Source organism: Arachis hypogaea, chromosome 11, assembly GCF_003086295.3.
Source record: "Arachis hypogaea cultivar Tifrunner chromosome 11, arahy.Tifrunner.gnm2.J5K5, whole genome shotgun sequence".
NCBI classification, from domain to species: Eukaryota; Viridiplantae; Streptophyta; class Magnoliopsida; order Fabales; family Fabaceae; genus Arachis; species Arachis hypogaea.
This window is the reverse complement of record NC_092046.1, coordinates 50,206,033-50,212,320: the sequence shown is the minus strand read 5'-3', so window position 1 is coordinate 50,212,320 and position 6,288 is coordinate 50,206,033. Positions and strand designations below refer to the sequence as shown.

General features: G+C 36.5%; 1 non-coding gene across 1 annotated transcript; it reads left to right on the top strand.

Annotated features, from left to right (window-relative positions):
• Window positions 1–3,378: 3,378 nt before the first annotated feature.
• Window positions 3,379–3,486, top strand: LOC112725064 (small nucleolar RNA R71). The gene has a single exon (XR_003164194.1). It is a non-coding gene; the product is annotated as a small nucleolar RNA R71 (small nucleolar RNA).
• The last annotated feature ends 2,802 nt before the right edge of the window (window positions 3,487–6,288 follow it).

Here is a 6,288-nt window from a genome sequence, read left to right as displayed (position 1 = left end):
TAGACCAGGATTTTATTCCTTTAGGCCCTCCTATCCACTGATGCTCAAAGCCTTGGGATCCTTTTTATTTCCCTTGCCTTTTGGTTTTAAGGGTTATTGGCTTTTTGCTCTTTCCTCTTGGTTTTAAGAGCTTTTGGCTTTTTCTGCTTGCTTTTTCTTTTTCTTTCTATTCTTTTTTCGCCTAATTTTTTTTTTCTGCAAGCTTTGTTCTTTGCTGATTTTTCTTGCTTCAAGAATCATTTTTATGATTTTTCAGATTATCAAATAACATGTTTCCTAGTCATCATTCTTTCAAGAGCCAACATATTTAACATTCTTAAACAACAACTTCAAAAGACATATGCACTGTTCAAGCATTCATTCAGAAAACAAGAAGCATTGTCACCACATCAATATAATTAAGCTAAGTTCAAGGATAAATTCGAAACTCATGTACTTCTTGTTCTTTTGAATTAAAACATTTTTCATTTAAGAGAGGTGATGGATTTATAGGACATTCATAACTTTAAGACAAAGTTACTAACTACTAATAATCATGTAATGAAGACACAAACATAGATAAGCACATAATATAGAAAACGAAAAACAGAAGAAATAAGAACAAGGAATGAATCCACCTTAGTGATGGTGGCGTTTCCTTCTTGAGGAACCAATGATGTCCTTGAGCTCTTCTATGTCTCTTCCTTGTCTTTGTTGCTCCTCCCTCATTGCTTTTTGATCTTCTCTTATTTCATGAAGCATGATGGAGTGCTCTTGATGTTCCACCCTTAGTTGCTTCCAATAATTGTGTGGAAGAAAATGTATCCCCTGAGGTATCTCAGGGATCTCTTGATTTGCAGTCAAATGTTCTACCACTGAGCTATAGACTCTTGATGGAAGATTTTGTCTTCCCTTTCCTCTTTCTAGAGGTTTCTCTGGCCTTAGGTGCCATCAATGGTTATGGAAAAAAACAAAAAAAGCTATGCTTATACCACACCAAACTTAGAATGTTGCTCGCCCTCGAGCAAAAGAAGAAAGAATAGAAGAAGAAGAAGAAGATATGGAGGAGATGGATGGATGTGTGTATTCGGCCATATGGCTGGGATTGGGTGGGAGAGAGATGTTGAATTTTGAAGGTAGTGGGTGTATGGATGTGAGTGGTAAATGGAAAACAGAAGGGATGATCATGAATGGGAAGAGAGATGATGAGGTAGGTGGGGATCCTGTGGGGTCCACAGATCCTGAGATGATCCTGTGGGGTCCACAGATCCTGAGGTGTCAAGGCATTTACATCCCTGCACCAATTTAGGCATGTAAAATGCCCTTGCATACAACTCTGGGCGTTCAGCGCCAGGTTGGTACCCATTTTGGGCGTTCAACGCCCATTTGTTGCCATTTCTGGCGTTGAACGCCAGAACCATGCTTGTTCTGGGCGTTCAGCGCCAGGATGCTGCCCATTTTGGGCGTTTAGTGCCAGAACCATGCTCTGTTCTGGCGTTGAACGCCAGACAGATACTCCTCCAGGGTGTGATTTTTCTTCTGCTGTTTTCGATTCCGTTTTTGATTTTTTTGTTTATTTTGTGACTCCACATGATCATGAACCTATAAAGACATATAACTAAGAAAAATATAGTTAGATAAATAAAAATTGGGTTGCCACCCAATAAGCGCTTCTTTAATGTCAATAGCTTGACAGTGGGCTCTCATGGAGCCTCACAGATGTGCAGAGCTTTGTTGAGACTCTCCAACACCAAACTTAGAGTTTGGATATGGGAGTTCAACATCAAACTTAGAGTTTGGTTGTGGCCTCCCAACACCAAACTTAGAGTTTGACTGTGGGGGCTCTGGTTGACTCTGCTTTGAGAGAAGCTTTTTCTGCTTCCTCTCCATGGTTGCAGAGGGAGATCCTTGAGTTTTAAACACAAGGGATTCCTTATTCCATTGAAGGACTATTTCACCTCTGTCAACATCAATCACAATTCTTGCTGTGGCCAGGAAAGGTCTTCCTAGGATGATGGATTCATTCTCTTCCTTTCTAGTATCCAGGACTATGAAATCAGCAGGGATGTAAAGGCCTTCAACCTTCACTAACACGTCCTCTACTTATCCATAAGCCTGTTTTCTTGAATTATCTGCCATCTCTAATGAGATTCTAGCAGCTTGCACCCCATAGATTCCCAGTTTCTCTATTACAGAGAGGGGTATGAGGTTTATCCCTGAACCAAGGTCACACAGAGCCTTGAAGATCATGGTGCCTATGGTACAAGGTATTATGAACTTTCCAGGATCCTGTCTCTTCTGAGGCAATGTCAGTTGATCCAGATCACTTAGTTCATTGATGAACAAGGGAGGTTCAACTTCCCAAGTATCAATGCCAAATAATTTGGCATTCAGCTTCATGATTGCACCAAGAAACTTGGCAGTTTGCTCTTCAGTAACATCCTCATTCTCTTCAGAAGAGGAATACTCATCAGAGCTCATGAAGGGCATAAGGAGGTTCAATGGGATCTCTATGGTCTCTAGATGAGCCTCAGAGTCCTTTGGTTCCTCAGAGGGAAGCTCCTTATTGGTCACTGGACGTCCCAAGAGGTCTTCCTCCTTGGAATTCACGTCCTCTCCTCTCCTCATAGGTTCGGCCATGATGCTTATGTCAATGGCCTTGCACTCTCCTTTTGGGTTCTCTTCTGTATTGCTTGGGAGAGTACTAGGAGGGATTTCAGTGATCCTCTTACTCAGCTGGCCCACTTGTGCTTCCAAATTTCTAATGGAAGACCTTGTCTCATTCATGAAACTCACAGTGGCCTTAGATAGATCAGAGACTAAGTTTGCTAAATTAGAAGTATTTTGTTCAGAGTTCTCTGTCTGTTGCAGAGTGGATGATGGAAAAGGTTTATTATTGTTAAACATGTTTCTTCCACCAATATTAAAGCCTTGTTGAGGCTTTTGATCCTTCCATGAGAAATTTGGATGATTTCTCCATGATGAGTTATAGGTGTTTCCATAAGGTTCACCTAAGTAATTCACCTCTGCTATTGCAGGGTTCTCAGGATCATAAGCTTCTTCTTCATAAGAAGCCTCTTGAGTACTGTTGGATGCAGCTTGCATTCCATTCAGACTCTGAGAGATCATATTGACTTGCTGAGTCAATATTTTGTTCTGAGCCAATATGGCATTCAGAGTATCAATTTCAAGAACTCCCTTCTTCATAGGCATCCCATTATTCACAGGATTCCTCTCAGAAGTGTACATGAACTGGTTATTAGCAACCATGTCAATGAGTTCTTGAGCTTCTGTAGGCGTTTTCTTTAGGTGAATGGATCCACCTGCAGAAGTATCTAATGACATCTTTGATAACTCAGACAGACCATCATAGAATATATCCAGGATGGTCCATTCTGAAAGCATGTCAGAAGGACACTTTTTGGTCAACTGTTTGTATCTTTCCCAAGCTTCATAGAGGGATTCACCTTCTTTCTGTCTGAAGGTTTGAACATCCACTCTAAGCTTGCTCAGCTTTTGAGAAGGAAAGAACTTGGCTAAGAAAGCCGTGACCAGCTTATCCCAAGAGTTCAGGCTGTCTTTGGGTTGAGAGTCCAACCACACTCTAGCTCTGTCTCTTACAGCAAAAGGGAAAAGCATGAGCCTGTAGACTTCAGGATCTACTCCATTAGTCTTAACAATATCACATATCTGCAAGAATTTAGTTAAGAACTGAAAAGGATCTTCAGATGGAAGTCCATGAAACTTGCAGTTCTGCTGCATCAGAGAAACTAATTGAGGTTTCAGCTCAAAGTTGTTTGCTCCAATAGCAGGAATGGAGATGCTTCTTCCATGTAAATTGGAATTAGGTGCAGTAAAGTCACCAAGCATCTTCCTTACATTATTATTATTTTTGGCTGCCATCTCCTCTTCCTGTTCAAAAATTTCTGAAAGGTTATCTCTGGATTGTTGTATTTTAGCTTCTCTTAGTTTCCTTTTCAGAGTCCTTTCAGGTTCTGGATCTGCTTCCACAAGAATGTTCTTATCCTTGCTCCTGCTCATATGACAAAGAAGAGGGCACAGAAAAATAATAATAATAATAATAATAGAGATCCTTTATACCACAGTATAGGGATCCCTGTGTGAGTAGAAGAAGAGGGGGAGACAAAGAATGTAATGTAATGGAAGAAATACAACTGTGAGGAGGGTTGAGATGTGAGATGAGATGTTAGTAAATGAATAAATAAATAGAATAAGATGGGAGAGGGAGAATTTTCGAAAAATATTTTTGAAAAAGAGTTAGTGATTTTCGAAAATGGTTTTTTGAAAAATGTTAGTATTTTTCGAAAATTTTTAAAATAAAAAATAAAAATAAGAATAATTAGTTAATTAAAAAGAAATTTTTGAAAAAGAGGGAAGATATTTTCGAAAATTAGAGAGAGAGATTTAGTTAGGTAGTTTTGAAAAAGTTAAGAAATAAACAAAAAGTTAGTTAGTTAGTTGAAACAAATTTTGAAAGGATAAGAAGTTAGAAGGTTGGAAAAGATATTTTGAAATTAGATTTTTGAAAAAGATAAGATGAGAAGATATTTTTGAAAAGATATGATAGAAATTAGTTTTTGAAAAAAGATTTGATTTTTAAAATCACAATTAATGACTTGATTCATAAGAAATCACAAGATATGATTCTAGAACTCAAAGTTTGAATCTTTCTTAACAAGCAAGTAACAAACTTGAAATTTTTGAATCAAAACATTAATTGTTATTGTTATTTTCGAAAATTATTTGATAAAAATAAGAAAAAGATTTTTGAAAAATATTTTTGGAATTTTCGAAAATAACTAAGAAATTTGAAAAAGATTTGATTTTTGAAAAAGATTTTGAAAAAGATAAGATTTTTAAAATGAAAATTTGATTTGACTCATAAAAACAACTTGATTTTAAAAACTTTTGAAAAATTCAAATCTAATTTTCGAATTTATGAGAGAAAAAGAGGGAAAGATATTTTTTTTTTTTGAATTTTTATGATGGGAGAGAAAAACACTAAAAAGATGCAATGCATGAAATTTTTAGATCAAAACATGTGATGCATGCAAGAATGCTATGAATGTCAAGATGAACACCAAGAACACTATGAATGTCAAGATGAACATCATAGACACAATTTTGAAAAACTTTTAATGCAAAGAAAACATGCAAGACACCAAACTTAGAATTCTTTAATGCTTAGACACTAAGAATTCAAGAATGCATATGAAAAACACCAAACAACACAAAACAAAAAATCATCAAGATCAAACAAGAAGACTTACCAAGAACAACTTGAAGATCATGAAGAACACTATGAATGCATGAAATTTTCGAAAAATGCAAGATGCACATGCAATTGACACCAAACTTATAACATGACTCAAGACTCAAACAAGAAACAGAAAAATATTTTTGATTTTTATGATTTTCTAAATTTTTTTGGATTTTTTTCGAAAATTATTTGTAAAAGAAAAAATAAGGATTCCAAAATTTTTAATATGAATTCCAGGAATCTTGCCATGTTAGTCTAAAGCTTCAGTCCAGGAATTAGACATGGCTCACTAGCCAGCCAAGCTTCAGCATTTTAACATCAGAGTATATTGCTCTTGATAACAAATTGCAAGCCTCAGTCTAAATAAATTTAGACATGGCTTTACAGCCAGCCAGGCTTCACATGCTTCATGAAACACTAGAATTCATTCTTAAAAATTTTGAATAAATTTTTTTTTGAAAACATTTTTAGTATTATTTTTTTTTTTCGAAAACAAAAGAAAAATTTTTTGAAAGATTTTTGAAAAATTTTTTGAAAATAAAACAAAAAGAAAATTACCTAATCTGAGCAATAGGATGAACCGTCAGTTGTCCAAACTCGAACAATCCCCGGCAACGGCGCCAAAAACTTGGTACGCGGAATCGCGATTACACTTTAATTATGTAAAATTCATTGCTCTTTCTTTCCCTGGAAATGGCGCCAAAAACTTGATGCCAAGACCATGGTTCACAACTCCGTGTAACTAACCAGCAAGTGCACTGGGTCGTCCAAGTAATACCTTACGTGAGTAAGGGTCGAATCCCACAGAGATTGTTGGTATGAAGCAAGCTATGGTCACCTTGCAAATCTCAGTCAGGCGGATATAAAATAGTCATGTGGTTTTCGAATATTAATTAATAAAATAGGGATAGAGATACTTATGTAATTCATTGGTGAGAATTTCAGATAAGCGTATAGAGATGCAGTTGTTCCTCTGAATCTCTGCTTTCCTGCTATCTTCATCCAATCAGTCTTACTCCTTTCCATGG